The sequence below is a fragment of the Enhydra lutris genome, unplaced genomic scaffold (genome assembly GCF_002288905.1).
Source record: "Enhydra lutris kenyoni isolate GAN:26980312 unplaced genomic scaffold, ASM228890v2 scaffoldscaffold58, whole genome shotgun sequence".
In the NCBI taxonomy this organism is placed as follows: domain Eukaryota; kingdom Metazoa; phylum Chordata; class Mammalia; order Carnivora; family Mustelidae; genus Enhydra; species Enhydra lutris.
The window spans coordinates 8,358,730-8,373,767 of NW_019154142.1; the positions used below are offsets into that span (position 1 = coordinate 8,358,730).

The 15,038-nt window shown below is 49.6% G+C and overlaps 1 protein-coding gene across 1 annotated transcript in view; it reads left to right on the forward strand.

The window, feature by feature from the left end:
* Window positions 1–10,302: 10,302 nt before the first annotated feature.
* LOC111158277 (BEN domain containing 3) overlaps window positions 10,303–15,038 on the forward strand; it is a 30,185-nt gene continuing 25,449 nt past the window's right edge. The window contains exon 1 of the mRNA XM_022520207.1: window positions 10,303–10,331. The gene's annotated coding sequence lies outside the window, so the exon portion shown is untranslated. The remainder of the gene's footprint in view (window positions 10,332–15,038) is intronic.

The following is a 15,038-nucleotide window of genomic DNA, read 5'->3' on the forward strand; positions in this document are numbered from 1 at the left end:
TCCTGCAGTGACAGGTTTTATAAGAATCCTTGGATTTGTGCTGGTAGCAGAGGAAGTTACATCGTCAGCAGAACATTCACTCTGGGACCCTGGGCTTCTGGGATGCTAGGACAGAGTCTGGGTGAACATGCTACTCTTTTCCCCATGAGTTGAAGTGCATCCCCCAAAAGACATTGAAATCCTTACCCTCAGTATCTGTGAATGGGACATTATTTAGAAATAAGGTCTTTGAGGATGATCAAGTTCAGGTGAGGTCATTAGGTTGGCTCCACTCCAGTATGACTGGTGTCCTTATAAAAAGGAGAAGTTTGGGGGCATCTGGGTGGCACAGTCAGTTGAATGTCCGACTTGATTTTGGCTAAGGTCATGATCTCATGGGTCATTGGGTCTAGCCCTATCTCAAGCTCTGTGCTCATTGGGGGTCTGCTTGAAGATTCTCTCTCTCTGCCCTTCCCCCACTCTAGGCACGTCCGTGCTCTCTGAAATAAATCTTTCATAAACTAAAATTAAATAAAATTAAAAGGAGAAGTTTGGACCCAGAGACCGGCATGTACAGAGGGAAGATGATATGAAGACGTAGGGAGAATGCCATCTACAAGCCAAGGAACAGCTGAGGCTACCAGACACTGAGAGAGAGACCTGGAGCAGATGCTCGTTCACAGCCCTCAGAAAGAACCAGCCTGGCCAACAAACACCTTGACCTTGGTCTCCTTGACTCCAAAACTGTGAGATAATAAATTTCTGATGTTCTAAGCTGCCCAGTTGGTGGCACTTTGCGATGGCCGCCCTAGGAAAGAAAAACACCATCCAACCTGTGTTTTTTTAGTTGTTTTATTATTATTTTTGAAACGTTTTGCTTATTTTAGAGAGAGAATGCACCAGCAGGGAGAGGAGCGGAGGGCAAAGGTGAGGGGGACGATCTCCAGCAGGTGGTGCTGAGTACAGAGCCCAACACGGGGCTCGATCCCAGGACCCTGAGATCACAACATGAGCCTAAGCCAAGAGTCAGATGCTCAACCGACTGAGCCACCTGGGCGCCCCTGTATACTTTTCAAAAAGAGAAGATTCAGTTGTGCGGCTTTGTCCTCATCTCCTTCAGAGTCCTCCTCCTGAGTGGGTCTGGGACGCCCAGGAAGGCCGGGAATCATCCACATGCAATCTTAAGCCCTTATATCATGGCTTGGTCCCCATCTACCGCCTGTGTCCAAGCCACAGCAGGGAAGAGCCCCTTGAGATCCTTAGTGCAGAAGGCAGCGGGACACACACTGGAGTCCAGCCCAAGGGTATCTGGAAGACATGAATAACAGTCCCATCAGGTAAGACCACTTAGGCTGAGATAAGGGCTCTCTGCAAAAAAGGTCTAAGCGGGAGCATAGACCCGGGTGTTACTCCCCCTGGTGGGGAAGGGGGTGGTGAAAACACAGCAGAGGAGGTTTTGGAGGAAGAACAGGCATTGACTAGGAGACTCCAAAAACCTCAAAGGCACAGGCAGAAGAGGCAGAAATGCCCGGCCGGGCAGGAAAGGAGAGCTCTAGCACTCCTATACATCTTAGAGTAGAATGGGATTTTCTGCAAGGAAAAGGTGAATTTCTATTGTAGTCAGCACTATTTCTGTTTTGAACAATTAAACTGGGAAATGACTAGCCTGAATTGGAAAACAGCAGAAGAACTAGTACTAAGGCTGTAATGCCGGTCGTGCCAACCGCGTGATGCTTCTAGATCCTGGCGCATATTAGGTCTGCAATAACTGTGTGCTACAGGAGAGGATGAGTTACAAACCACGCAATCTCTCTGGACATTTGTTTTTTTCATCTGTTCAAAAATGGGATAGATCGATACGGGGAGGTGATACACCTATGCCACCTCTCTCAGATCTGTGCTCAAAGGCAAACAGGGTGACAAAATGTGAAAGCGCTAATGTTACAAACGTAAATGTTTATGTTCCACCCAAATCCATATGTTGACGAGCTACCCCCCCAGGGTAATGGTATTTGAAGATGGGGCCTTTGGGAGGTAATGAGGCTTAGTTGAGGTCGTAAGGGTGGGGCCCTTCTGACAGGATCAGTGCTTTTTTTTAAAGATTTATTTATTTGAGGGGTGCCTGGGTGGCTCAGTGGGTTAAGCCTCTGCCTTCAGCTCAGGTCATGATCTCAGGGTCGTGGGATGGAGCCCTGCAACGGTCTCTCTGCTCAGCAGGGAGCCAGCTTCCCCCTCTCTCTCTGCCTGTCTGCCTCCTTGTGATCTCTCTCATTGCCAAAAAAAAAGAAAGAAAGAAAAAAAAAAGGGATTTATTTACTTGAGATAGAGGGAGAGCATGCCTGAGCAGGGGGGAGGGGCACAGGGGGAAAGAGAATCCCAGGCAAACTCCCTGCTGAGCGTGGAGCCCAACACGGGGCTCAGTCTCACAAGCCTGAGATCATGACCTGAGCTGAAACCAAGAGTTCAGACACCCAACCCACTGAGCCACCCAGGCGCCCCAGGATCAGTGAGAAATACCCAGGGAGTTTGCTCTTTTCCTATCCACCATGTGAGGACACAGCAGGAAAGTAGGTGCCTGCAAACCAGGAAGAGGGTTCTCGCCAGAACCCAGCCATGCTGGTGCTCTGATCTCAGACTTCCAGCCTCCAGAAATGTGAGAAGATCCATTTCTGTTATTTAAGCCCCCTAGTGTAGGGTATTTTTGTTAACGGTGGCCGGAGCACACTAAGACAACAACGGAAAGAACTTCATGACTATGAACTTCATGAGGCTCTATATCGGGGAGGGGGGGGCGCAGTCCTGGTACGTGGCATGGATCCTACCTTGATTAGCTGCTTGCCTTTGGGCTCGTCCCTTCTAACAGCATGGGGGGGGGTACAGGGACGTTTCCGGACACCATTCATGCAGACTAGGACCTATCCTGGTCCTCATGTTCGACCCTTTGTTTCTTCATCTATAAAAAAAGGATGAGGAATGGAACATGATATCTAACAGCGACTCATTTATCCTTGCAGCAGATACTTGGTGAGAATCCACCATGTCTGAGGCAGGAGCTGGTGTTTGGAAATGGAGCTCTGGGACATGGTCTTGCCTCCCGGAGTTCACAGAAAGGCTCTTACAGCTTCCCGGGAACAGAGTCTGTGTATTAGGCACCTCAGGCTGCCGTAGCAAAATATCACAGACTCAGGGGCTCAAACCACAGATCTTTATTTCTTATAATTCTGGATGCCAGAAGTCCAAGGTCAGGGTACCAGCATGCTTGGTTTCTCCTGAGGCCCCTACTCCCTGGCTTGCAGATGGCCACCTTCTCTTCACGTCCCCTGATGGCTCTCATGTCCCCATTTCTTTGTGCGCATCGCTGGTGACTCTCCCTCTGCTTTTAAGATACTTGAGAGACTCTTAATCTTAGGAAACAAACTGAGGGTTGCTGGAGGGGAGAAGGTAGACGGATGGGGTAACTGGGTGATGGACACTAAGGAGGGCACGTGATGTAAGAGCACTGGGTGTTGTGGAAGATGATGAGTCACTCACCTCTGCATCCGAAACCAATAATACATTATCTGTTACTTAATTGAATTTATTTTTTTAAAGATTTTATTTATTTATCTGACAGACAGAGATCGATCACAAGTAGGCAGAGAGGCAGGCAAAGAGAGAGAGAGAGGAGAAAACAGGCTCCCCACAGAGCAGAGAGCCCGATGTGGGGCTCGATTCCAGAACCCTGGGATCATGACTGAGCCGAAGGGCAGAGGCTTTAACCCACTGAGCCACCCAGGCGGCCCACTTAATTGAATTTAAATTAAAAAAAAAGAATACCAGTCATTGGACTGAGGCACACCATACGACCTCATTTAACATTAATTGCCTCTGTAGAGAGTCTATCTCTAAATACAGTCCTCCCGGCACCCGGGAGGCTCATTCGGTTAAGCATCTGCCTTCAGCTCAGATCATGATCCCAGGGTCCTGGGATGGAGCCTGTGTCTCCTTCTGCCCCTCCCCCAGCTTGTGTGTATATGCACTCTCTCTCTCCATCTCTCTCAAAAATAAATAAATACAATTTTTAAAAAGTTATTAAAAAATATAGTTATTTTCTGAGATATATTGGGGGGTTAAGACTTCAATACATGGATTTAGGGGGAGGTCAGAGTTGAGTTCCTAACAGCCTCTATGACCAGGAAAGAAAAGACGCCTTGGCAGTAGAGCAGGGGCCTGTCGCCCAGACCTGGACTACCCAGGGCCTCTCCAGGAAGAGAGCTGAGCTGCTCACCGAAGGATGCGGCTGGCGGCAGGGGCCACTCTTCTGAATAAACACTCTGCGAAGCACAGACCTTGTGTATTTCACTTTTTTGTGCCCTCTTGACTTTCTTTTTTTTTTTTTTTTTTTTTTTTTTTTACTCTGTTTGGCCTTTGGTAGGAATAACAAAGAGGAACCCAAAAACATCATTCCAGAAGCCAATGTGCCTTGGGCAAGCCACCTTTCCTTTCTGCCTCAGCTTCCTTCTTGGTATAATCAAGTAGTTAGCATTTATTATTTCTCAGACCTTAATGTGCCATGATTCTAGGGAAATCCTTAGGTACAGTCACGGTTACTTCTCTAAAATACTGACAGTTCATGGGACGCCTGGGTGGCTCAGTGGGTTAAGTTGTCTGCCTTCTGCTCGGGTCATGATTCCAGGGGCCTGGAATAAGTCCCACATCCAGCTCCTTTGCTCAGTGGGGAACCAGCTTCTCCCTCTGCCTGCCGCTCCCTCTGCTTGTGCTCTCTCTGATCAAATACATACGTACGTTAAGATACTGACAATTCAGAAGCTTGGGGAAGGGGAGACACAGATTCTGCAGCCAAATGCCATATTTACTTTTGGAGCCTTAAGATCTCTTTCTCTGTTTTCTACTAAGAACATGGAGATAAAGGGGAGCCTGGTGACAGGAGAAAATCCAGACTCTCAAACCAGCTCTGCGTTTGACTCAGCTACTCTAGGGAGACTTTCCCTCTGCAGGCCCTGGTGACGACTCAGGCCTTGGTCTGTGGGAAGGGGGTACAAGGCTGCAAAAGCAGTGGACGCCCATTGTGGGAAAAAATGAAACCCAACATGACACAAAGGTATTATGTGAACAAGTAAACATCCCCCCTTTCTCCCTACCATCCTATAACATTGGCTCCCCCGTTTTCCCCAGTCTTCTCACTTACACAGAAATAACATGTGCATTTTTTTTTTTTTTTTTCAAAAACAGGATTACACATGTCATGTGGCCTGGCACACAGAGGTGCGAGGGCACCTGGCTCCAGGAATCCCAAACAGACCAAGCTCAACCTGTCGCCACTGACAAAATTCAAAGGCAGAGAAACAAGTGGTGGTGGAACAAGAAACGAATTAAAAAAAAAAAAAAATTTTTATCATCTTTATACCTGGACCTGGGGCTCAAACTCATGACCCAAGATCAAGTGTTGCATTCTCTTCCAACTGAGCCAGCCAGGCACCCTGAACAAGAAAGGAATTTCAAAGAGGCCAATAGCAGAAAACAGAGGTGTGTACCCTCTCGGAAACTATGGCCAAAAAAAGGAACAACTTCCAGGTTTATATAAGGAAAAATGTGGTGCAAATGTGGGTGGGTACCTGCATGTAGGCTGAGAAGGTCAAAAGGATCAGTGTCCTGGAGTCAGTCCTGGGTGGGGTCTTAGGGGCTCAGCCCCGTCCTTATTGCTTCGGGGATAGTTTTGGTTCGCATCTAGGGATGATCTTGCCCTCAAGGTCTTCGAACCAAACTAGAAAGTTAGAGGTCAAAACGGAGGCGCCCAAGTTTTCTTTCAAATAGATCTCTGATTGTCTTTTACTCAGTAAGGTGGTATAGACTTTCTTCTGTCTCTGTAAAAAAAAGTACTTCTCTTCCTAAAGCCTGTGTAGTATGCCTAGCATATGTCATTTATTGAGCAGGTTTTCAAATCCCCTCCCATTTTTTTTGCTAACACGAATGATCCTGCAATAAACAGACTTGCAGATGTAGCTTTGGTTGAGTATCTCCCCGGGAAGGAGTCTTAGAAATAGAATCACTGACCCTCGAGTTCATTTATATGAGATATTTCATTGTATAGAAAAATTTTTAGGCAGGTCAACTAAGACCAAAAAAGATGTGTCTGTGTATGTATATCATTTCATTTAAAGGCTCTTTTGATCCACAGCCTGAAATAATTTCTTAAAAACTGGCCGGTTACTAGGAGAGTATGTCTTCTTTTTCTTCTTTTTTTAATGGGCACCGATTGGCTGGGAAAGCGGCCTCGCCTTACTCCCTGCTCCCTGCCAGTCACAGCTGTGTGATCAGTGTGGGGACTCCTGACTGCAGTCCCTTGGGCGCTCCTCTGGGCTCGGGGGCCCTGGGCCTGCGATGCCTCCAGCCAGCACTCTGGGCTCGGGATGAGCTATAGTTCAGATTGGCATTTGTTTTCTCAAGGGCTTGAAATTGAGAGCGGGACTGCAGTGATTTTCACTCTTCCTAACATTTCTTTTTGCAGAATCCTATTGTGCAAACCAGATATTCAGCTAAAATCAGATCTTAATGGCTGTGTTGGGTACTTAAAATCTCAAGCTGCTATAAATTATTAAATAGTCCTTCCACGCAGAAGAAGAACTGCCCAGCACAAATTCTCTGCAGCATTTTCATTCAAAACTTAATCTTTTCCCCCATGTTGGGTCGTTTACCTCCTCCGGATTCCACTAAAGGTAGGTCTCCCCGCCCCCACGCCCCAGCACACAAGGGGTTAAACTGAACTCCCGGAGCCTAATTTCCCAAACAAAAGCCAGTTTTGCAAGTTGGTTTTCAAGGTGTGTCTTTCCATAAGTTCTATTTAATGAAGTTAATACGTGTTCCCACTTCTCTTCTTTTTTTCCTTCTTACTTTTCTGTAGTCAGTATTCATGGAATCTGGATCTGTCAGCTACTTCTGTTTGAAGTGGAAGAATTGGCAAAATTATACATCCAGCAGGCAAGAAATAAAGTGGAAAATGTCTCACAAGTAACAGTGAAATCTGTTGCGTTGTTTTAAGACTTAACCACTGAGGGGGGAAAAAAAGCCCTACTAAATATTGTCTTGGCAACTATAAATATATTTTAGCGACGATAAAAACCTTTAGAATAGCAGTCACAAGATAACTGAAACCTAATGCCTGTCTGTCTGCCACTCTGAATTATATATATTTACATTATGTATATATCCCATTCTTTTTATTAAAGGCTGTGCAATTCTCCTTTTGAGTTGGTCTAGTGTTTTGTGTGAATCCTTTGTATGGCCAGGGAGCCGATCTCCTCCCTGCTGCTTTTGACTCAGGTAAGATTGGAAATGAGCTCATTAGATCAATTGCAACAACTCTAATCTGAAAACTTGAAAAATGCATTTCTAATTAAGAAATTTCCAATCATGCAGATATCTAAAACTCAGGGATTGATTGATTGATTGATTGACTTTTAAGGTCTTTCCACACATCCCCATGAACCAGGAACCGTCGTCACTCCTACTGACTTCGGGTTGTGTTGGGCAGGAATTGTTTTTTATACGTCATTCCTCTCCCCATCTTACTCCATGTTTATTCATCTTTTTTCAGAAGGCATTACTTTTATTTGCATGCACTTTCAGACCTATTATTTTTTTCAGACCTTTTATTTTTTAAAGCCTCCAAAATACAAGTTAGATAAAACTATTCCAATGCAGCTTTGGCTGTTACCTTCAACTTCATACACTATTTTCCCTTATGAAACAAAACAAAAAGAGCATACAAAACCATTTGAAGGTAGGTCATTTCCTAGATAGCAGTGATTTCCATCTTGTTAATAACTTATTTAGAATGAACAGCTTTGTTAAGTAGATTGATCCAGTTATGCAAATTAAGATGTGTCATTTATAATAATATTCAAGGTCACTCTCATTTCTCTAAGATGTTTTAAGAAGTCAGCGGTCAGGTAAGCATGCTGCTCGCCTGAGATGCTATTTATTAACAAAACTACTATATTTGACAAAATCCTTGGTTTCAAACACAAGGAAATGTTGGTTTCTATTTTTATTTCAATTGTTTATTATTTAATTCCTCCCTAAACACCTCAGTTGTTACTGTAGAGGGCCGGCTAAAGCTATAGATCTTCACAACACCTATCTCATCTAATCCCCTTTGTAAAAATGTAACAAGGTCATTTTACATTTTTAAACCACTTCTGCAAAGTGGTTTAAAAATGCAAAGTGAGCTTAAATGCTACTCTTAACTCTTCCTAACTCTTCTACTGGGAAATCCTAGAAAACTGAACTAATGAAATGCAATTTATACTCTTTAAATTCTAATTCTGTCACATTAAATTGAAGGTGAGACTAAAACTGCTGTATCTGTTAAGTGAGTCAAGCGATATTCCGTATTATACATGTTATTTAATGTGCGAGTGTAAAAGTCAAGTTCCCGGCAGAAACCGAAGCGCCTCCATTCCGTCTTCTGGGAATGTATAAATTAACCATTCTCCCCCAAGCGGTCCTCCTCCCTTCCTCCCTCCGCCCTATTTTAAATGTAGATAGGGCGTCTCAAGTCTTTTGAATTTGAAGGGCTGCTATCTCGGCCCCATTCTTTTCATCATCCTGTTTTGAATGACACTGAGCACGTATAGATTCTTTTATAAAAGCACCCCCTGGATGCAGAGCTCGGTTCTCCCCGAGGCTTGCTAATTTTGCATAGCAATTAGTACTGACTTCTCAAAATGGGCTATCCAAATGCAGCCTCCAGAATGTTCCACGTAGTTCCTCAAAGGTCTTAGATAACCGAGCGCCTTTTGATTTCAAACCCGAAGGGAAAGAACTTGCATAATTACTAAATTCCCAACTGGAGGGGTCCGGAGGATACGGTAATCCAGACCTATACGTTAATTCAAACCCTCCCCGCAACTGGGCAGCAAGGAGCCAGCATATGCCTTCTTTTAAAATCTATTCTACCTATTCACTGACCGCGCAGGGCTGGGCCACATGGCTCGCTCCTGCAGCCAGTCAGCTGTGAGCAGCAGATGGGATCATTTGCATTTTTCTTTTTATATTTACTCCGACCGGCAAATTAAAGGTTTAAAAAAAAAATCTACATTCTCATTGTTTGCCTAAAATGTAAACGTGGTTTAACTGTTGGATTGGGCTTCCCTGACCTTCACACGCCACACCCCTTCAAGTCACTGAGACTTAAGAAAATACCCGAGGGGTAGGTTTCGTATTTATCAACTTGGAATCTACAGTCCGGGAGTTAGGAGTAGAAAGAATCAGGCTTTATTGAACTGGTGACTCGTGTTTTTCTATTTTAAGCGCTCGGCGCAGATACCCCGTGGGTTTGTCGGTGGCATGTGGGTCTGCGAGCGCGCGCACTTCTGAATGTCTTGCTCTGTAGCCTCAAACCTCAAAACTTCGGGTTCCGAGTAGAAGGGTGACTTTCAGCTCCGGCTCACAACAGAGGGCAGCCACCCTGCCGGGGGAGTGGCCAGAGCCTGCGTTTCCCAGCGCCGGGGTCGCTCTCCCGCGCCCCGCCGGACTCCATGCCGGCTTCGCGGGGGCCCCGGGAGCCACCCGGGTCCCGGCGCCCCGAGGTCTTTGTGCGGATCGCGGCGCGGGAACACCCGCCCGGGGTGGGGGGGTGCGGGGCCACGACCGGGATGCCAAAAACTGGGGAGAGACGCGGGCGCGAGGGGAGGAGACGACCCGCAACAGTCGCCGTCCCGCGGAAGAAAAAAAAAAAAAGTGGAAAAAGAGGCTTTTCAGGTCAAACTCCTCGGGGCTGAGCAACCACGTTTCAGAGCGATGACTCGCGGGGGGAGAGCACACGACGTGCAGGGGACATTGTTAGGCAGCGCTGCCCGGGCTCGCCGTGGGTTGCGCGGCCGCCGCCCCCCGCCGCGAGCCACCGGCGCGGGCCCACGTGGAGCGGCGCGGCGCTGGACGAGCGCGCAGGGCCGCCCGGGTCCCCGGAGTGCGCGCCCCAGCTCCCCGCCGCGGCCGTTCACGCCCGAGCGCCGCCGCCGGTCCCGCGTGTGCCCCGCTGAGGGGGAGGGGCGGACCAGGGGTGGGGGCGGAGGGGTTGTGGTTCCACTGCAGCGGGGGCTCCTGTGTCCTTGTGCGGAAATGACACACGGAGTCCCGTCACGTCACGCGAGAGCGCAGCGCACGGACACACACAAAGAGAGGGGAAAATACACGGCGCCCTCCCGCCGCCCCCAGCAACTCCCCGGGCCACCCCGGCCAGGCCCTCCGCGCGCGGCCCCCACTCCCCGGCCCCGCGCTCCCCCACCCCCCCACGTGGCGCCCAAACTCGGCGCGGGCCCGCTCTGCAAAGTACACAACTCGCGTCCCAGGTAAGTGCGGGGCGGATCAAGCCGGCCGCGCGGTGGCGGCTCCGGGGCAAGACGGACGGGCGAGTGGCTGCAACATCCATGCCGGGGTGGGGGCGGGAGCAGGGGAGGGGACGCGAAGGGGGGCTGCCCTGAGCGCGCCCGCCGGAGGAGCGCCCACCCCCGCGCAGGGCCGAGCCGCCCAAACGGGCGCCCAGCGCCCACGGGCTCGCCGCGCCCATTGTGCCGCGCGCCCCTTTGTGCCCGCTCCGAACGCGGCGGCTCCATGGCGTTCCGGGGAGCACGCGCGCCGCGCGGGGGCGGGGGGAGCGCGGAGTGGAACGGTCCGCGCCGCCGCCGCCCGCCCGCCCCACTCGCGCCGTGCGCGGGCCCCGCACCCCCGCCTGGCGCTGCGATGGAGCGGCCGGGGCCGCCGGAAGGCTCTGCGGAGCCCGCGGTGGGCTCGGCGCTCGCGCTCGGCCGGGCTGCGGCGGGGCACGGCTCGGCGTGTACAAGGGGGTGTCAGAGCAGGAGCAGGGGGCGGGGACTGGAGGGAGATGCCGAGCGGGGAGCTGGAGGCCGGAGGAGCCCGGGTTCGGAGGGACGCTGCCTCCGGAGTCTGCAAATGGAGCTAGGCAGGCCGGCGGCGGCGGCGGCCGCCGGAGCGGACAGGGAAGGGCCCCGCCGCCAGGGGGCGCAGCGCTCCCTCCCTCGCTGTCCACGGCGCGGTTCGCGGTTCCCGCTGCCCAGGAGCTGGAGGCGGGCCCGGCGCCCTGGGTGTGCACCCGGCCTGGCGCGGGGCCTTCCCGGCCGGCCGCGAAGCTGCAGCCCAGGAGGCTCGGCGCTCCTCGTGACCGCCCGCCCCCTTTCTCTTTTTATTGTAAACGCGAGTTCCCACGCAGACTTTGCCCTCGCCTTATCGGTGAGCTGTGCTGCAACGCTGGTGAGGGCCTTGTGTGTCGCGGCTTAGTTTTTTACAAGGTGTTTTTACGGGGGTGAGAGAGTTTGATTGCTCAGGTGGCCCGGCTGGAAGAATTGTACACGCAAAGGCTAACCAGACGAGGGGGCACGGAATAGAGCTAATAAGCACCTCGCAGTTGGTAATGTTCAACTTCTTAAAGTGACTTTTGACTGTTCACCGTGCCAGAAAGCTGTGGCTGCAGGAAACAGGCAAGGAAGTGAGCTCTCTGGCTTGCTGGGTATGTGAGAGAGGGATGGAGGAGAATCTTCTTTTAATCCGTACCCCCAGCCCCCTTGGTTTTTGTTCTCTTTTGTTTAATCATCCGTCCCTAGTTCATGGTTTCATATCACCATACAGGACATTGAACAGAAAAGTTTTATGCCCTTCCCTTCCCCCACCGCGCACACAGCAGTAGTTCCAGCAAAGAACAGAGACCAGTTAGGACCTAATAGACAAGATCTTCATCCCAGTAACCTATTAGAGGGTACTGCGTTGCCCACATTTAATTAGTACTGCCCCTTTTGGTGGTGCCCTTCTAGGTTCCAGAACATCCTTTACATGAGCAGAGGAACTGCAGAATGTTTAATAATTAGGAAGGGAAAAATTAGAATCAACCCTGACAGATTTGCTGAGGTGAAAATGTAATCTCCTGCAGAATGTCCCACCTGCCACTTTTTCAAGCTAAAAAGCCCCTGAAGCAATGAGGAAGGAAACAAGAAGCTTTTATGAATTGAATTGACACCGTGATGAAAAATCTGGGAATGTGTCTTTTAAATACCGCAAAATTGTATAATGTAGAAACACATGAAGATTGCTAGCCAAGCAGCAAAAATAACTTGGTGTTAGTGGATGGGAGGCTGGGATGTAGCCTTTTTTTCCCTGGCACCTGGTTGTGATGACAGGTGGTGAATTATGGTGGCCTCCCTTATTATTCATTAGTCCCTTATTGGCTAATGTAAGTTTGGGGGAATTATTTGCAGAATTAATCTTCTGGCTGATGGAACTTTTCTGCCTCCTCCCCCTTGGTGGTTACAGGGGTGTATACGCATGTTCTTTTTCATGGAACTGTGTACCTTTCCCCCCCCAGAGAGTGAATCTTACCGTGTGATAATTTTTTAAAATGAAATTTAAAGTCACAACACACGTGCCCTCCAAATGGGGTATTTTATAAAGTGCTTTGTGAGCATCGTTCGCTCTTGCTATTTCTTTCCCCCTCCAGATTGGACAGTTGTTCTTGTCCCTTCTGATGCTCCGGTATTTCTTGCAACATTATTTCAGCTCTGGGCTCTTAGGGCTTCTGGAACAAGCCGCCACACATGACCCCCACATGTCGTGCTAAGAGTGCTGCGTGCTTGGCCTCAGGCCTCCGGCCTCCCGGGGGTCAAACAGGAGAGGCGGGGGTCAAACAGGAGAGGCGCTGTTTCCCTGGGAGCATGTTAATCACCGAATGATCTGATGTGTTACAAACCAGCCGGGGTTTTCTGAGCAGCTCACCTGGTAGCATGCCCACCCCTCCTATTCAACCCAATTTGAAACACATTGTATTTAAAATGAACCCTCTCAGTTCTTTGTTCTCTACCAATGGCCCAGCTCTCCCCTCTCCTATTCGGTTATCAGTGGCCAGTGAAACACAGTTGCATCAGTGTCTGTAATTGCATTGATTGCTCAATTTGAATAAATTACTCATTGGCCTTTTTTTTTTCATGTTTTTATTTATATAAGTAATCTCCATACCCCGCGTGGAGCTCGAGCTCACAACCCCGAGATCGAGAGTCGCATGCTCTTCCAACTGAGCCCGTCAGGGGCCCCCGGTCTGTCCTGGGTTTGTGTTGGGGAATGTTGGTTTGAGCACGGAGCTAGTAGTGATGGGAAGGATGGAGGCATGGGGGTGGGGGGCATGTTTACAGCCAACTGTGCCCCAACTCTAATTAGCTCATGTGGTCACAAGACGACGTACTCCGAAAAAGTGGGAAGTACAGAGGAAACTCAGCTTGTACCGCCTAGGAAAATTAGTCACCACTGTACAGTCAGGCAGTCACATGGGTGACTGCTAGGGTGTGCTGGCCCTTTTTCCCTCCTCGAGCCCCAGCTTCTGGGTGCCAAGATTAAAGTTACAAGTCTGGCGCCTTTCCCCATTGGTCTTTGGAAGGTAGCCCCTCTTGGCCTCAGGAAGGCTTTGAGAGTGTGGCTTAGCTGAGGAGGAGGACATCGTGCTTCCTTGGGTTCAGACAAGACAGTCTGAAGGGTAAGAGAGCAGCTCGCGGGCGGGCAGCCTGCCTGGCGGAGGTTGCGCTTCTTGGCCTTGCTGGAAGATGCGGTGGTTTTCCGACCGAGTAAGGAAGGCAGCAACAATTTCAGCTTTCAAAAACTCGGGGGAAAATTGCCCTGGTTTTTTGTGAGGACTGGTATTTTTCAAACTGCATTTGCAGATGTGTCTAAAAATAAAAACAAATTGCAAACATGTCCTACAAGTCCCAGGGGCGGGATGCCAGTGCCCAGAGGGCAGGGTTCCGAGAGCCGCGGGACTCCCAGCTGATCCTGTAAACGCAGAGCCCTGCGCCCCGCAAGAGCAGATGGCATGGGAACATTCTTTCTGTCCTTAGGGAGAGCATTTTATTTGATTTCACCCCCTTCCAGTTTGTTTCGTTTCTTTCGTTTACAAGAAAAGTCACTAAACTGTCAAACGCTTTGTCATATTACTTAATTTTGTAGTTTTAAGAACTATCCAGTATTACAATGACTTTGAAAATATTTATTTTAAAGATTTTATTTATTTATTTGACAGGCTGGTGCCGGGGAGGGGGAAGCAGGCTCCCTGCTGAGCAGAGAACCCGATTCGGGGCTCCATCCCAGGACCCTGAGATCATGACCTGAGCCAAAGGCAGAGGCTTAATCCACTGAGCCACCCAGTGCCCCGAAAATCTTGTTATTTAAAAAAGCCTTAAAATGGATAACGTTTACTAGGTGCCATGTGCCAGTCACTTTCTCCTTTGTAATTTTCACAAAAATTCCTTAGGTAGGGTAGTGTGTTCGACTCCATTTTACAGAAGAAAGAACAGAGGGTGGGGAAGCCATTTGCCCTGTGTTAATAAGCTGAACAGTAGGGGGGGGTCAGGGTTTTAACCCAATTCTTTCTGACCCTGAAGTTCGGTAGGTTTTTCTCGATTTTCTTCGAGATCTACTGCACTCGTCGTTGCTCTGGTAGTCCAGAGCCCGGATCCCGGGCTGTCCAAGGGGCCTGTGGACCAGGTGACTTCTGCACCAGAGCCCGCCTACAAATGGGCGCTCGGCGGGAAGGGAGGAAACAGCATGGCGCACTCATGCCCCACTCCTCAGGCTCTTCTGGAAGGCTGGAGTGAGGCCCTGGAGCCCACCTGGGGCCCTGCTCTCTGTGATAACCCCACACCCCAAGCGAGGCACAGACCGCTGCCCTTCCTGGTTCTCTGCCTGCAAAGTCAGAGTGCTCTTGCGAGGATGGTGTGGGTTCACCTGGGGAACAGACTGCCAGCCAGCCTTCCAGAACGTGAGCTGCTGTCCTCCTTTTCTCTGCTTAATTTTTAAAATCGATATGACAGAGAAGTATCACAAAGTCAGATGAGTTGTGGCAGTTGTGAAAAGGATGAGGTGAGTTTTTGTTAGGTCTTTACCTTTTTGAAATCCCGAGTATGTTTTTTCAGTAATGGTCCGAGCGTGTTTTCCCCGCTTTACCCCTTGCATGTGGCAACTGGCACAGTCCCCAGCTCCCTGGTGCCCAGGTTCTAAACACAGTG